Here is a 17,530-nt window from a genome sequence, read left to right as displayed (position 1 = left end):
ACTCATCAGACCTTAATCACCAGGGGTTGAAGGTTTGGCCCCTCAGGGCAGCTGGGGTCCTGTGTCATTATACACTCTCCCATCTCCCTACCTCCTGCTTGCTCACTAAACTGTAAAATAAATTGTTGTTTGCAAAATATTGCATTCATGTTTTAGCTTTGATCAGACTCGTTGCATTTTTTTTGTTATTAAGAGACATCATCCCTTTATTTTACTTGTTACCTTTTACAGTGATCTCTTAGGTCCTTTTGTTAGTATAAATCAGGAGGCCTCAAGTTCAATCCCATTGGTATTTTAGGCGAGATAATTCTTTCTAGTGGGCAGCTGTCCTAGATGCCTGTAGCATCCTTTAAGTTGTGACAACCAAAAATTTCTCCAGACATTGCCAAATGCTCTCTGGGAGTCAAAAATCAACTAGTTGAAGAGCTCAGTTTAAATGGATACCCATTAAATCCCCAAATACACTGAACCTGCCTAATAGATTTCACTCATTTTGAAGACCAAAACAGAGCATTTCGTTTTGGTCAGGGCTTCGAATTGCCATAGAGATAATTTTAAAATATTTTAAAGAGTATTATTTTGCAACTTGCTATAAAGATGCGTCTCTTGATTGCTGAGCAAATAATCTCAAGTTCATCTGATTCATATCATCAATTAAGTGCTTAGAATCATTCCAAGAATTCACTGTCTGAGAGTCCTCATTTATAAACACAGCAAGCTCCAAGAAACACAATTACTATACATTTTCTCAAGGAAGGGAGTGGTGGCAGTATCGTAGACTGTTGATTTAAATTGTCTTCTTTTTTTCTTCTTTCATTAAGTGGTAATTCAACTCTTCATCTTTCGTGATTTTCTTTACTCACTCCAGGCAATTATTGCTGGCGATTATGATGTTAATGAGTTATGCAGAGCAGACTGAAAAAATGAAATATATTTTTAGGAAGTTAAGTTCATGGAAGAAACAACTTGAATGCATGCAAAAAGCAGGCATCTTTCTTATTGTGCCCTGAATTGATTTTATAAGTCAGGTGTTTGTATGAATAGATAACCTTTACTTAGTGCAGGGAGTATTTTGACACGAAATTTACTCTGATGAGCCATAAAGGAAGTCTTTTGTGAGACTGTCTGTTCTGCATTGTGTCTGATTTTTTTTTTTATACTGCATGAGTTAATTTTGAGGTCTCCAAATCTAAGCAGGAGATGCTGATCAACGTGAAAACCAGAACTCTTTTCTTAGCTCCTTTGTAGTTGAATTCTAATGGTCTTGACACATTGTGCTAGTGTTCACCAGGGTGACATAAAATACAATCAAACGCACACACAGATGACTATGGAAAAGCAAACCCAGATGACAACACATATCAATAGAATATTTTCTTTTACTCTTTTCTTCTTCTTCTTGAGTGACACAGCGACTGAAATAACCCTCTTTTTTGAATGCCTTTGATTCAATCAGAGGCATGCTTTCCCCTCAGATGCGGTTGAAGTATTAGCACTTCACTGTCAAAACCACCTTTGTTTCTAAATTAATACCTAATATTTACATACCAATAAGATAGATTTTAATATGCCAAGACTCTCATCTTTCTCTTCCTTCAGTCATACAAACTACTTCTTTTCTGCATAAACTTTCAAACTAATGTGCTATTGAAAATATTATACATGAATGATCCTGAAATCTTTGATAAGATTGGAGCTAGAAGCAGGGAGTTAATATAGATTACCCACTTTTTAAAAATGGAAAAACATTAAAAAAATATCTTTTATTAGGAAAAATCACTTAAAACCAGAAAGAGCAAAAATTTCAAAGTAAGGCATTGTCCTTAAGTAGATAATGCATTGGACAAATGTAAAAATAAACTTATGATGTATAAATTATAAATATCAGTGTTGCCCAATAGAATTTTCTGACATGATGAATAGGTGCTATGTATGCCCTGTTTAATGTGGAGCCACTAGCCACGGGTGCATATGGAAGACCTGAAATGTTGGAAATGCAAGTAAAGGACTGAATTTTGAATTATACTTAATTTTAATTACTGTTGTAAATTTAGATAGGCTCATGTGACTAGTGGCTCCTGTATTGGATAGATAAAATGAAAGTGACTTATGTATTTGTGTATGTGTTCCTACTTTTCTCATTTTACCGAATATCTGACATTTAGCTATTATTCTATTTTAAACTGCTTTATGGGTACCATACCATAAAATCCACTCATGTAAAGCATACAATTCAATGACTTTTAGAATACTCACAGTTGTGCATTCACCACCCCACTCAAAAGTTTTCATCACCCCAAAGGAAACCCTACACCCCTTAGGCATCATCTATCACCCCCAATCTGCCCCCACCCCATCCTTCCAACCATAGGTAATCAGGAATCTACTTTCTATCTCTATAGATTTGCCTATTCCAGACATTTCATATAAACGGGGCCACACACTAAGTGGTCCTTTGTGACTGGCTTCTTTCACTTGACACAATGTTTTCCAGATTCATCCATGCTGTAGCATGTATCAATTTTTCATTTCTTTTTATTGCCAAATGACACTCTGTTGTATGGATATACCACATTTTGTTGATCCATCCACATGTGATGGACTTTTGGGTCATTTCCACATTTTACCTATTATAAATAATTCTGCTATAAACATGTACGTACAAGTTTTTGTGTGAAGCTACATACCTTTGGTAGATATATAGAAGTGGAATTGCTGGATCATGTAGTAATTACATGTTTAATCATTGGAGGCTCTGCCAGACTGATTTCCAAAGTGGCTGCACTATTTTACACTCATTATATTACAGTGTTTGAGGGTGGTTTTTCCATATCCTTATCAATATTTGTTATTATCTGTCTTTTTTATTACAGCCATTATAGTGGGTGTGAAGTGGTATCTTGTTATTACCAGATATAAAAGTGTCCTCCCATTTTGTAGGTTTTTTTTTTACTTTCTTTTTGGTATATATATATATTTTAACATCATTATTGGAGTATAATTGCTTTACAATGGTGTGTTAGTTTCTGATTTATAACAAAGTGAATCAGCTATACATATACATATATCCCCATATCTCTTCCCTCTTGCATTTCCCTCCCTCCCACCCTCTCTATCCCACCCCTCTAGGTGGTCACAAGGCACCGAGCTGATCTCCCTGTGCTATGTGGCTGCTTCTCACTAGCTAGCGGTTTTATGTTTTGCAGTGTATATATGTCCATGCCACTCTCTCACTTTGTCCCAGCTTACCCTTCCCCCTCCCCGTGTTCTCAAGTCCATTCTCTAGTAGGTCTGCGTCTTTATTCCCGTCCTGTCCCTAGGTTCTTCATGACCATTTTTTTTTTAGATTCCATATATATGTGTTAGCATATGGTATTTGTTTTTCTCTTTCTGACTTACTTCACTCTGTATGACAGACTCTAGGTCCATCCACCTCACTACAAATAACTCAATTTCGTTTCTTTTTATGGCTGAGTAATATTCCATTGTATATATATGCCACATCTTCTTTATCCATTTATCTGTCTTGATGGTATATTTTGAATCACAGATGTTTTTCATTTTGGCGATTTATATTTTGTCTTTTATGCTTGTGATTTTTGTATTATAGCTAAGAAAGCATTGCCAAATTCAAGGTCATGAATTTATGCCTGTATTTTCTTCTAAAAGTTTTGTAGTTTTAGTTCTAACATTTAGACGATCTTTGATCCATTTTGAGTTAATGTTTACATGGATATCCTGTTGTCCCAGCATTATTTTTTTCATATACATATGAAACATGTATATTATTTTCCATTATAGGTTATTACAGAAGATTAAATATTGTTCCCTGTGTTATACAGTATGTCCTTGTTGCTTATCTATTTTAGGTATAGTACTGTGTATCTGTTAATCCCAAACTCCTAATTTATCCCTCCCCCACCTCCCTTTCCCCTTTGGTAACCGTACGTTTGTTTTCTACATCTGTGAGTCTGTTTCTGTTTTATATGCAGATTCACTTGTATTATTTTTTAGATTCCACATATAAATGATAACATATAATATTTGCAAAATAGTCACATACAGCTATTAGTTACTCTGTTGGACAGTGCAGCATGTAGAACCATAAGGCAACAAAAAAGGAAAAGATTTCTTTCCTGCTTCTTGGGGAAGATGTTATTGGTGCCCTGTAAATGACCCCTTTGTTTTCACCATTCTTGAGTTTGGGTGGTTCCTTAGGGCTGGAAGCAATGGCAATAAATGAGAGAGAGATGTCAGAATGCTTTGGCACAGCCTTGAGAAAGGATTTAAAATTCTTCATGGACTTCCCTGGCAGTCCAGTGGTTAAGACTCTGTGCTTCCACTGCAGGGGGCATAGGTTTGATCCCTCATCTGGGATCTAAGATCCCGCATGCCACACAGCCAAAAAAAACCCAAAAAGTCTCTAAAGTTGTGTTAAAATTAATTCATTAAATAAGATATATAAGATTAGAGAAGTTACCAGCTAAATATTTTCCCAGGGAAAGCCGAGAAGACACTTGCATCATGAAGATGGCAAGGAATCACTATGGAGAGAGGCACTGACATCATTGAAAGCTCAGTGGTGGCTGTTCTCTGCTACTGTAGAAGTAGGCTTTCTTGTGTCAATATGGATAATAGGGAACCAGGATGGAGGGACCAGATGACAGCACTAAGACACTAGAGACAAGAGAGGGGCAATTTCATGGTGGTCAGCATGGCCAGTATGACCCAGAGGGCTTGACCTGCTGCAATATGTGACAATGGCATATAGAATATGGTGTACAGAGGGGTGAGAGAGCTGGGTAGCCAGTGAGAGCATTGTTTGTCTAATACAACCACAAAAGATTAAAAGTGAGTGAGCAAGAAGACTGATCAGAACCATAAGGGGAGACTGGGATTGACACATGTACACTATTGATACTATGTATAAAATAGACAACGAATAAGAACATACTGTATAGCACAGGGAACTCAGTGCACTGTGGTGACTTAAATGGGAAGGAAATCCAAAAAGGAGGGGATATATGCATATGTATAGCTGATTCATTTTTCTGTACAGTAGAACCTAACACAACATTGTAAAACAACTATACTCTGATAAAAATTAATTAAAATAAAAAGAACCATAAAAATGGAAAATCACAATTCTTCACCTAGCTTCCAGACATGAGCCAGTACTCCGACAAAGGCATGAGACAGTTCTTCTCTTTAATGGAAGGACATTTCAAGTGTCTCTGAAAAATAATCTTGAAATGACACAGCAAGGGTAGTTAGCAGCAGTTTCCTCAATTCTTTTCTGAAGGACTTTACAGTTATTTGTCACAGTAACTTTGGAAATAAGAACACTGAGATCTTTCAGTGGCTGTTAGATATAGAATCTTGGATGACATTGAAACCAGAGGGCTCAAAAATGGCAACATACTCCCTTTGATAGAGGAGGAGCTTGCAAAGGCCAGGTGATAAAGACTCCTGGTACAATTAAGATCTTGGATAAATTGCAACAATAAGGACAGTAGCTTGTTCCACTAAACCTACTATGTAAGTACCCCCCGCTGCCCCGCCCTGGTTGCAACTAGATACCACCTTGAAGAAGCATTAACTTAACAGAGTGAACTTAGATTGTGGCACAAATATGGAGCTGAATGGGGCAAGGGATTAAGTGTATAGCTATTGATGGTGCCCTGTCCATATCCCCTGAGCTTTTACTATTCATGAGCACAGTGACCCCAAAGCTTCCGGTTACAAATTCCTACAACTCTTTGCCTGGAGCAGCTCAGCCCACAAGCTAGAGGCGGCAGGGAGTAACCACCTCTCCCCAACAGCCCTTGAACAATAGTTAACAGGAATTGGTAGATAAATACTTCAGCTACCTTGCTGGGGCTTGTATCTGGGCATGTTGGGATAACTCTGAGGCATGTTACTCCAATTCCCTGAGCCTCGGTTGCCCACTGTTGGTTACCTGGACAATGACCCACCCTTCCTTTGCTTTCTTCCTTTTCCTGTCTCACTTCCTCACATCTCTACGGGTGTTTTCTAGAATCACTTCCCAAATAAACTACTTGTACCATATTTTTGTCCCAAGGTCTGGTCTGCCTTGGAGAAACCCAAACTAAGATACATCTACCCCCAATTCAGTATCTCTAATTTTTCTGTTTACCCTTTAGGAAATAAGAAAGAAACATTGAGGGAAAGAGGGTTGAAAAAACAAAAAAGAATAACTGAAATAAGGGAAGGGTAAGTGGGGAAAACAAAGGGTGATCTCCAGTGGTATTGTGGGTCCACCTGTTCAGAAGGGAGGAATCAGAAAGAAGAACATGCTCCTGATCATTTTACTCCATAAAGCACTTACCCAACCTCCAAAGCAACCCACAAAGAACACATATGGTTACCTGAAATTATTACTGCAGTGTAAGGTATGTGTGACGGTTAATTTTATATGTTAATTTGACTGGGTCACATGTTGCCCAGATATTTTGTTAAACGTTTCTGGGTATGTCTATGAAGGTGTTTATGGATGAGATTAATATTTGAATTGGTAGACTGACTAAAGCAGATTGCCCTCCCAAATGTAGGTAGGCATCATTTGATCCATCGAGGGACTGATTCAAAGAAAAAAAAGCAGAGGAAGGAAGAATTTACCCTCTGTCTTACTGCTTGACTTGGAACATTGGTCTTCTCCTGCCCTTGGGCTAGGACCTACACCATCGGCTTCTCTGGTTCTCAGGACCTTGGACTCAGACTAGAACTACACCAACAGCTCTCAGGGTCTCCATATTGCAGATGGTAGATTGCGGGACTTCTCAGCCTCCCCAGTCATACGAATCAATTACTTATAATATATCTCTATTTGTTCTGTTTCTCTGGAGAACACTGACTAATACTGTATGTTAACTGCAGAAAGAGTCAGCTACAAATAATAGCAAAATGACTACTGTCACTTAAGCACATAAGGTTAATTTGACCAAATAATAAAAAAATGCAGAGGTAGTGAGTCCAAGTCTCTTCTAACTGATTAACAATAACTCAAGAACCTAGACATTTTCTTTTTTCATGCTCCAATATTCTTCTATAATCATGCTGGCCACCTCTTGGTTACAATATAGCTGCCACACCTTCATCTCACTTCCATTGCAAGAAGAAAGAAGGTCAAACAGGAAGGAATGGTACCTATCAAGAAATCTAAGCTTTTCCAGTTATCCCAGCCATTTTTATTGGCTAGAATTGTGTCCCAAGGCCATCTCTACCTACCATTGACTATTTTTAGCTGGGTACATTGCCATCCTGAACAAGGAAGAGATTGAAGAACCAATATTAGGTTGACAATTATCACCATCTTCTACATAAAGTGTGCACAAGTAAAACTGAAATTATTTCACAGCAGGGTATGTCCCTCTATGGTCATTTTATAAAATCAATTTCTGAAGAATGGACCCTAGAGATAGGTCTGTACTATTCTACTGGTCTCATGCAATTAGAGGCCCACCTATGCTGTGGTGTGTGGTGGGCATTTGGGGAAGATACTATCTAACATCTAAAAATAAGATGGATTAAAAATCTAGGGTAGCATTATAAAGAAGAGAAGGGACCAGAAACAGAGACAGAAGAAGTGGTAGCACTTACTCAACAATCCAAGTGATGGAACAGGAAATACTTTTCACCCAACTGCATAGCTGGCTAAACTTAACAGCAAATGGAACAACTTTCAGGGGGACCTCCTGAACATAATTTTCTGTCTGGGGTCTAAGTGTAAGGTTGAATGACTTCATAAACTGGAAAATGAATTTCCCAATTTAAGAACTTGACTGCAGGAAGATTATCTTAGCTACTGCATTTGATTGGTGCATATATTCTCTGTGTGTGTGTGTGTGTGTGTGTGTGTGTGTGTGTATGTATGTGTGTGTGTATGTGTATGTGCATGTCAGGGTGACCATACACCCTCACATAAATGACATTTTCCAGGGCAGCCATTTCAGAGTCAGTTTTTGATTTCTCAGGGGTTTCTTGGAGGAGTGCTGGGAAACCTTTCTCTTGTGCTCACCGGCACAATTCACTTGTTTTCAGTAATGAAATTCCCAGGAAGCTATAACATCATTATGCTTCTGTTCTTTTCTTACTTCCTGAAAATTGTGCAGTGACACTTTTGATCTCTCTGGAGACACCAAAAAATGTCTACGGATGGAGAGGTGATTCTTCCAAGAGTCATAATTTGTATTTTCTCTGTATGTCTCTGTATCTCTTACTATCTGTACAGCACACACATGACAAAGCTGAAAATATAAACACAACTTTTTTCATTTAGAATTAAAAGTATTCTGGAAATTCATTGGAATGGCAGTAAGAAATTCATGGTCATGCATTATTAATCTCTGCTATAAAAAATGGAATTTACAGTAACAGGATATTTATTGCTTGTACTCCCGAGATGCAGAGACATGCTCCTTTTTTGCCAGGCACTTTAAAGGCAGAGCTGTTCCACTTCATGCTGATGGCCCTGCAGTATCAAACAAGCACCAATGACATTGCTCAGGGTCTTCCAAATGCATTTCCAGATTTCATTATCAAGACAAATTTTCTGCGCATTTGTACTACCCGTCTTAGTCCAAACCAACAGCATGAGCCGGAGCAACTCTGAATCTGTTTTACAGGGATATCTCAGATTATGATGGGAGTCATAGAAGTGCATTACAGAGTTCCATTACATTACCACACTGTCGTTCCAAAAAAAAAAAAAATCCTAGGAAGAAGATTTGTTGTTGTTGTTTCATTTTGTTTGTTTTTCAAGAGGTCTGGCAGATTTGTGTTTAAAATTTCCTGCTAAAAAGGATGAGCATCGTTACGCCAAGCTTTCTGAAGTCCTGGGCGTGGAGACAAAAATTCTAGGTTTCCAGGTGTATCACCTGTGCTCTGATCTCGAGAATGACTCAGATTTCCACAGATGAGTACAGTTTGCATATTCACCTCTCCAGCATGTATTCAAGGTTGCTGTAGGTTTGATGTAGGTTAGTTTGTTTGGGCTAGATATTTCAGACTAGACTTGTTACAAACTTACCTTCTAATCAAACATGCTTTTTCCTAGGAATCCCATAAAGTAGGGCTTTATATTAGACTGATCTTATGAAATTGTCATTTTTCTAATTCAAAAGTGGTTGAATATAGACAAGTTCATTTGGCTCAAGCTGATATTTCACCCCAACTAGAAAAATATCTCTGAATAAAATAAGACTGCCTCCTTTCCTTAAGAATTTAATCCAGAGTCCTGTCCTCTGAATGGTCGCAGAGAGAGTGCTCTGAGTCCTTTCCTAATTCTAGCTGCAGGAGAAACAGTACTGCACAGAGAGTTGATGCTCAAAGTGGTTCTTCCATTTCCATAGCTTTAAGTTACTTATTACTAGTAGCCGCCATGTTATTCATAGTGATAGTCATGGGTTTCCATGATGCTTTAAAATATGTCTTCAAATACTCTGGGGAAAGAGGAGCATATGTTTATCCTACAGACAGGGAAACTGAGGCCAGACATGAGTAGAATGCTTTTCCTATAATTATCATTTAGGCAGTGATAATGTCAGTCTCCTCCTGTTAACCTCACGTCCTTTTTTGTTCTCACCAGCTCCCTCCTCACTCCAGTAGGACGATCAGTTCTGTAACTGCTCACCGTCAACCACAAAGCTTCAGTCCCCATAGTTAGAGTTATTTAACTTCACCTCTCATCTCTAAAACGGGAATAACAATAGTATCTATTTCATAGGATTGTTATGAGGATGAAGATGGTCACTACATGTGAAATATTTAGAAGAGTGCTTGTATTGGAAAAGTGCTCTGTGTGTTACCTCTTATCACTAGACTTTCTATTCAAAACCTCTGCTCTGGGAAGCTGAAATTTGAAGGAAAAACCTGCACTTGAATTTTATAATAACGAGTTTTCATATTCGTGAAATGAACAACGTGAAAAACACAACCAAAGATTGCTGATGAGAGGTTATATTGCATTCTGCTCTAAGAGGGGTCTTATGTTTCACTATTCAGGGAGCTCATCCATATTCCTGTTTGTTTAAAGTCTTATGTTGGGCTGAGGAATAATTTTAGAGAGTCGTAAAAAAGGTAAGGTGTTTGTCATAGCACCTGGAAGCAAGCACACTGTGGGCAGGTGCTGAGAAACCATTCTCCATCCGTCGTGCCAAAACACCTCAGCCCTTTCCCTGCCACGGCCCTGGGCTTGGACACACTGAGGCAGACCTTGCCAACCCAGCAGGCTGTTTGATGGCTCTGTGTTCTAGGAAACGAGATCATGAGATGAATGCTCTGGCTGCATCTCACAACTGGCAATTTCCCCAAGGCCTGTGGGATGGGAACCATTGATCTCTGGGCTCATTGCATAATGGTCAGGTATGAAATGCTCAAAAAACCTCCATGGGAGCAAACTGGAAGCTTTTGGGTTATTACCAGTAGACTACTTCTTCCAAAGACCAAAAACAGTACATGAGTAAGACTGTATTATCGGTCTGCTAACAGATAAGTCATTGTCTTGTAGAACAAGTTATCTGTACTTTACCATCCACGGGACAGTTGTTGCTGTTGCTCTGCATATGTATTACCAACAATGCTGGACTCTCTAGTTACCAACAATTTGCTTCTGGGATATTAAAAATGTCTGGATCAAACTTTTGAAGTTGGGATAGATCAGGCGGGGCTGATAGATCTGTTGGGGCTCTAGGAAGCGGGGGAGTCAAGCGGATGCTGGATGGACCATGAAATGTCCAGCCAGGAAGGGATGTGGCTTGGTTCATACGTTCTGTTCAGATGCTTATAGAAATGCTGTTTATAGACAGGTGTTCATGGGGATGGGGAGCCTCTCTGGGGAAGAGGTACATTTTGAGGACAAAACAGATGAAAGTGTGGATTATGCTTATACTGTGACGAGGAAGTGATGGCCTAGGAGGAGAGAGCAGGGAGGGCAGAAGCTGATGGAATTTGAGAGGATGTGCTGAGGAAGAAGCCTCAATGGGTGCGGACAATCCAGGATCGATATTCACAGAAGCTGGGAACGTAGCATGTTTGTTTCATGAGGCAAAGGATCAGTGCATTTTCTTGGTTGTAGATATAACAGCTCCTTCAAGAAATGGATCCAGTCAGACAACAAACTTTTAAACTTAAAAGTTGCACAAGAAAAGTTGCTCAGTAAGAAAATGAATTGGTACATTTAAAATTTTTAAAAACTTTTTTATTGATGTATAGTTGATTTATAATGTGTTAATTTCTGCTGTACAGAAAGTGATTCTGTTATACATAAATATACATTCTTTTTTATATTCTTTTCCATTATGGTTTATCGCAGGATACTGAATATATTTTCCTGTGCTATACAGTAGGACCTTGCTGTTTATCCATCCTATATATAATAGTTTGCATCTGCTAACTGCAAACTCCCATTCCATCCCTCCCCCACTCTGCCTCCCCCTTGGCAACCATATGTCTGTTCTCTATGTCTGTGAGTCTGTTTCTGTTTTGTGGATAAGTTCATTTGTGTCATATTTTAGATCCCACATATAAGTGATATCATAATGGTATTTGTCTGACTTACTTCACTTTGTATGATAATCTCTAGGTCCATCCATGTTGCTGCAAATGGCATTATTTCATTCTTTTTTATGGCTGAGTAGTATTCCATTGTATGTATGTAATTTGGTACATTTTTAATAAGTGACACTTCCTCCAAATTCCTTTTCATGAATTAAAACTGGATGTTAAAAAGAAATCAGCGAAAAAGTAAGGTAACAATGTTAAGATCAACATAAGTGGGAAATACATCCTCCACTAAACAAATATCAATGAATTTGCTTTCCTTTTTGATGCAAGAAGAAAGATTTGCCTGAGGCTGGAATTCCTGTTGATGCCCCATAAAAGGTTACCAGATTCTTAAGCTTGGAAAACTCAGTGTTGAACAAAGCTAAACAGATTTCTTAGTTGCAAAGATTCTCAGAGTCTTTAAAAAAATGAGTGTTTTACCAATTTCTAATAGGTTCCTATAGAATGCATTCTCCAAACTTATTTGATAATAGAATCCCTTTATAAGACCCATCTGTAAGAACTCATGTGTTCCCAACACATTTTGGGCAATGTTATCTAAGAAATCTTAGCAATTCTTCTTTATGAGCTTCAGGACCTCTTAATAGACCTCATTAAATGGTAGGTATTATTATGTGTCAAGGACTTTACAAGTATTATTTTTAATTCTTACAACTGTCATGTATGTGAGACATTATTATTGCATATCACTATTAAGGAAAGAGACTCAGAGAGATTAATGGATCCACCTAAAATCACAAAGCTAGTAAATGATATAGCTGGGTTTTAAACATAAATCTGCCTCATTCTACAGCCTTTTTTTTCCAGAATAAATACATTTCTTTCTGTATAAATATGATTGAATGTCAGTGTTCCTCACTCTGTGTTTGCTAAAGAAGGTATTCTTCTATCTCTTAGAATTAATTATAATAAAGAATGCCCTTTTGATCAATTTAATGCTGACTTAAAAGTTTATTGTAGAAGGTGGGCTGATTAGGAAAACAAAGGAATGAAATCATTCCATATGAAGTGGGATATAACCAAATTTTGTTGTTGAGTAAGACTTGAAAATTATTTTCAGGGCTGCATTAATGCATCATCTACTGGCTTTCCCCTAGCTCGTGCTGTTACTTTGCCAGATTCAGATTTGATTTAATAAGCAACAGCTTAAGAAAAGCCATTTATAAAATATCCTTACAATGCCCAGAAAAAGGTTCAACTGGAAAGCATCTTGGAGCCTTTCTTGAACCAGAAGGACCATATCCTATGCCGTTCTTATTTTACCTCAAAATAAAAGCCTCTACTTTTCTTGTCCTTTCACTCTTCTTTGTAAAGCCTGGCCTATAAGTTTCAATCTGTTTTCCTATAGGAACAATCCTCTACTTTACCTTTGCTTCACCTACATTAAATGTTTGACAAAGCACAACTGCCAAATTCAATGACCTTTGCCTCTCTAGTCACACCTCTCTTTATAACAGGGGTCTTCATAGTCCAAATAGATGATTTCTAAAGAGAACCTGTTCAAGGAGCAAACCTACTTTCCTAACTCTATCAAGTGCTGTCAAGTTGCAAAAAACCCAAACTCTCATTTCAAGGGCACTGTGAAAGAGTTTTCACTGTATTTCCTGACTTCAGAATGCCTGATTCTCAGAAGCTGTTTAAATTTTCTTTCTTATGTGACACAAATAGTCTCTTAACCTAAACTTTAATTCCTTATCTTGACTCTTTATTTCTACCATAAATGTGGAATCCTGAAGCTGTTCGATTGTACCTCTTGAGGCCATTTTCCTGTTTTTCAGGCAGCTCCCAGCCTGGGAGCACAGGTTGAGAAATCCATCAGAGATTTGGAGGTATTCAACCAAAGTGCCTTTCTCTGAAGATTCTTTCACATTTACTGCAATGGCTCTTTCAATGGAGCAATTTTCTTGTGAGGGGAGATTGGAGAGTTTGGTAAAAAAAGAAGAAGGTAGTGACCTGGGGATAGGAGTAGGGTTGCCAGATAAAATGCAGACAACTCTGTTAACTTTGAAATTCAGATAAACAACAAAGACATAGTATAATTTTGTCCAAAATATTGCATGGGGCATACTTATACTAAAGAAGTCGGCATTGTTATCAGAAATTTGGAGTTCACTGGGTGTTCTGTACTTTTATCTGCTAAGTCTACCACTCTAGATAGGGGAGCAGTCTAGACACAGAGGGCAAGGTGTGGTCATAAGTGAGAGAGACTGCATATGGACCTGAGTCCATCTTGAAGGCCTTGGAATAGAAGGACCAAGAGGGGAGGATGACAGTGTGGGTGGGCGTTAAAAGGGAGGAAAGAAAATGTGCTTTCTCATTTCAGGAGTTATGCTTCAAAACCATATTTAAGAAACCATGAAAATAACAATCATTTCTATCAACAAATGCACTTAGATAAAACATCCAATGTTAATGTTTTACCATGTCGTCATCTAGAATATCAAATCTGAGCCTTTGTACATTCTGAATTCAAACTAGTTAATTTAATTTTTATAAACTGTTTCTGCCTTTTGACGTGAAGTCTTGACAGTAGAACTCTGTTTTGTAAAGTTTGTGTTCCAAGATCATAAGGCTTGCCCTGTCTATTCCTCTCACCTGTATTCTTAGCACATAGTCGATGCTTTTGCAAATAGAGCTCTGAGCTGTTTTAACCTGGCAGAATCTTCAGTTCCCTGGAACTAGTCTTCCCCACTAGGAAAAGCCTGAAAAGATAGTGCTAAGAGCACTTCTGAGGGCAACGAGAGAAGGGGGGGCGGTGGGTGATACATGGCCATTAAAGCAATAGACGCGAAGGAGGGAAATATTTCCTAGAGAAGAAAAAAAAAAAGGAAATGGAAGCAGAGAATAGGAGAGTGGGAGTGGGCTTATTTCCTGGTGGTGCTGTTCCATCTGTAGATGGATGAGGGAATGCGTTTCCAAAGGGTGGCTGGTGAGGTGCATCTTTGGAGTGGACACAAGAGATGCCCAGCCTTCCAAAACAGGGCAAATGGCTGGAGCACAGACACAGCAAAGTCAGACACGAATGGACCCCCAGAGCCAGGCCCACGGTGCCTCAGTGGTAAGGGTGATGCACTGGTGACTGATGGACCAGGGCTTTCCTCATTTCTAGAAGTTACCAAAGACCCTGGAACTTTTGTGTGACACCAGGCAGGGGTGGGGGAGGGACACGTCACATCATAACTGGGATTAAATTTCCCAGCAGCACAGCAAGATGAGTCAGAACTAAGTTGATTCGAGGGAAAAAAAGTAAAATTTCCTGCACACCCGTGGCCCGAGATTCATACCCACGCCACATATTTGCTTCATCTGAATTCCATGTTTATGCATTACTAGGAGGAAACCTTTTTAATTGTTTCCTCATAATTATGCCTAAGGTATCATGGTGTGGCATACCAATTTCATAAATTTGTTTCTAAGATATTGTGGGTTCCAGAGAAAGTCCCAAATTGCTTGATTTCGCTTCAATGAAGGCAGACTTTAATTGTGTCACCTCTAAGATTTGGAAATAATTGAATCTCTGTTTCTGTCTTTTGATCCAAGTCCTAGAGAGTAGTTCTCAATATAATAATATTTTCCTAGCATCACTTCAGTAGTCAAACAAGAATGTAATCCAAAAAGCCCCCTGTATTCACAGAGACAATGCTCTTATGATGAAACCACAGAAAGAAGTTGTAATTAATGCAAGAAATAAGGCGAACAATCTATTAACATAATCTGAATGAAATCCTTGCCCTGTTAAATGCAGACACTAAGTGCTCGTATAATGCTTTATTAATTAACAAAGTATTTATCCACAGGGAAATGAGGATAAGAGACCATACACTTTGTCAGACTACAGGAAAATGTATTAGTGCTTCATAAGAAATGCATACAATTCAAACAATAGTGTGATTATCTTTTTAAAGCAATTACATTTAATCTCAGAAGAAAGAATAAATACATTAATTCTTCTACATTCCCTGATAAGCCACCAAGATACATAAATGATCATTTTTTTCCCCACAGCTCTGGAGGCTGGTGGCAATCCAGTGAGTGCCACTCAGGCACCTTCTACAGTGAAATACCACTTAGCACAGGAAAACACATTAAGAGATTAACTGACTTTGGGCTGAATAGAATCCTCTTCCTTGGGAAGCCATGGTTTGTACTTGACTTTGCACATTCCTTTCATCTTTCGAAAGTTGAATGATGGGATGTTGCATCGCCCATACATAATAATGGGGGGAGGGATAAATTGGGAGTTTGGGATTGACATATGGACACTACTATATTTAAGATAGATAACCGACTACACCTACTGTATAGCACAGGGAACTCTATACACTATTCTCTAATAACCTAAATGGTATGTATAGATAGATAGATGTATATGTGTAACTGACTTACTTTGCTGTACACCTGAAGCTAACACAACATTATAAATCAACTATACATCAATAGAAAATAAAAATAAAAAAAAATGGTGTTCGGAACTGGATTTCCAGTCTTTTTCCTAGCTTCCTAAGCTGGGCTGAACCAAGTATGATCAATAAGTATGCCTTTTACCTTTAAAAATCCAAATGCAATGAAAACAAAGGAGATAGTGCCATGATTTATTTCTCTGGGATGCATTCAGGATCTTCTTGGCTTTCCAGAACTGGAAGCATATCCCTCATCTACTTTAGCTGTTTGTGACAACTATGCAAGGTCATGCAAGCCACCAGCTAATAAGAGAGAACTATGGTCACTGTGGTTCTCATTCATCACCTCCTAAACAATGACCAGACCTCCATAGCTCCAGCTTCCAGCCCATTTCACTCCCTTGTCCATCAACCTCAAAAGGCTGCTCCATCTTCACTAGCAATTGCTCCATGGACGCTGCCTCTCTTGGCTGCCGGCTCTTCAGGAAGCGCTCTTCCCAGTTTATGCCTGGACCCAAGCCCCAGGGTACTATGTTCCTTCAGGTCTTGTCACCCCTCACTGGGGTGGCAGCAAATAGGAATAAAATACTGTTTGAGGCAGCCCTTTGTAATGTTTTTCTTAAACCATATCTGCCATATGCCCTGTGAGGGAAAATGCTGTAAATGTTATGTGGTCAAGTATCAATACATTTGGCAAAAAATGGCCTATAGTATCTCCTTCTAGGGGATGGACAGTGCTTGTTGACCATTAGAAACTCTGAAAAGTTTCATCAGAAAGATGCTTGTTAATTTTGGTTTACTAATGATTACCTTGCTTCTTTGATCATTGAATTTTTTTAAGTGTTTTCAAATATGATATTAGGCATTAAAACTCCATGGGTGAGGGTGGGGTAGGTATAAAGATACAAACAAACCGAAACAAATATTCCATGGAGCTAGTTTTCAATAGAACATAATTTAGGAAGCCAGGTCTGAACCATTTAAAATGTGACACTGAAACAAAATGTAAAGGCATTGTAGCTTTCAAAAGAGAAGTTGCTTATTTTTGTACACGTGTTTCTAGGATAAGTTTGGGATGATTTTAATATGAAATAGAAGTGTACCCCGTCTCTTTCACCTAGTTTATGCAGGACTTTCATCAACTCTTTGAATGTCATGGACATTATACTTATACCGAGGATTCTGGAGAAAAGGCAATGAGACAGCTGGTCCCCCTTACATTTCTTGCTGCTGCTATGGCCTTCCTTCCTTCCTGACCACCTCTGACGAAAAGCACCAGTGCCGGAGAAAAAGGAGTGGAGGAGAAGAGCAACCAAATCATTTTAACAGATCACGTGCCTTTAGGGGCTAAATAATTTGTCTTAGGCTGCTGGGGCCGCTATAACAGAACACCGTTGGGTGAGTGGCTTGTAAACAACCAACATTTATCTCTCTCGGTTCTGGAGCCTTGAAGTCCAAGATAAAGGTGCTGGCAGATTTAGTGTCTGGCGAGGGTTCCCTTCCTCCTTCATTGGTGGCCGTCGCTTTGCTCTAAACAAAACATGTCC

This window comes from Physeter macrocephalus, chromosome 1, assembly GCF_002837175.3.
Source record: "Physeter macrocephalus isolate SW-GA chromosome 1, ASM283717v5, whole genome shotgun sequence".
Taxonomy (NCBI): domain Eukaryota; kingdom Metazoa; phylum Chordata; class Mammalia; order Artiodactyla; family Physeteridae; genus Physeter; species Physeter macrocephalus.
Note: the sequence above shows the minus strand (reverse complement) of the source record.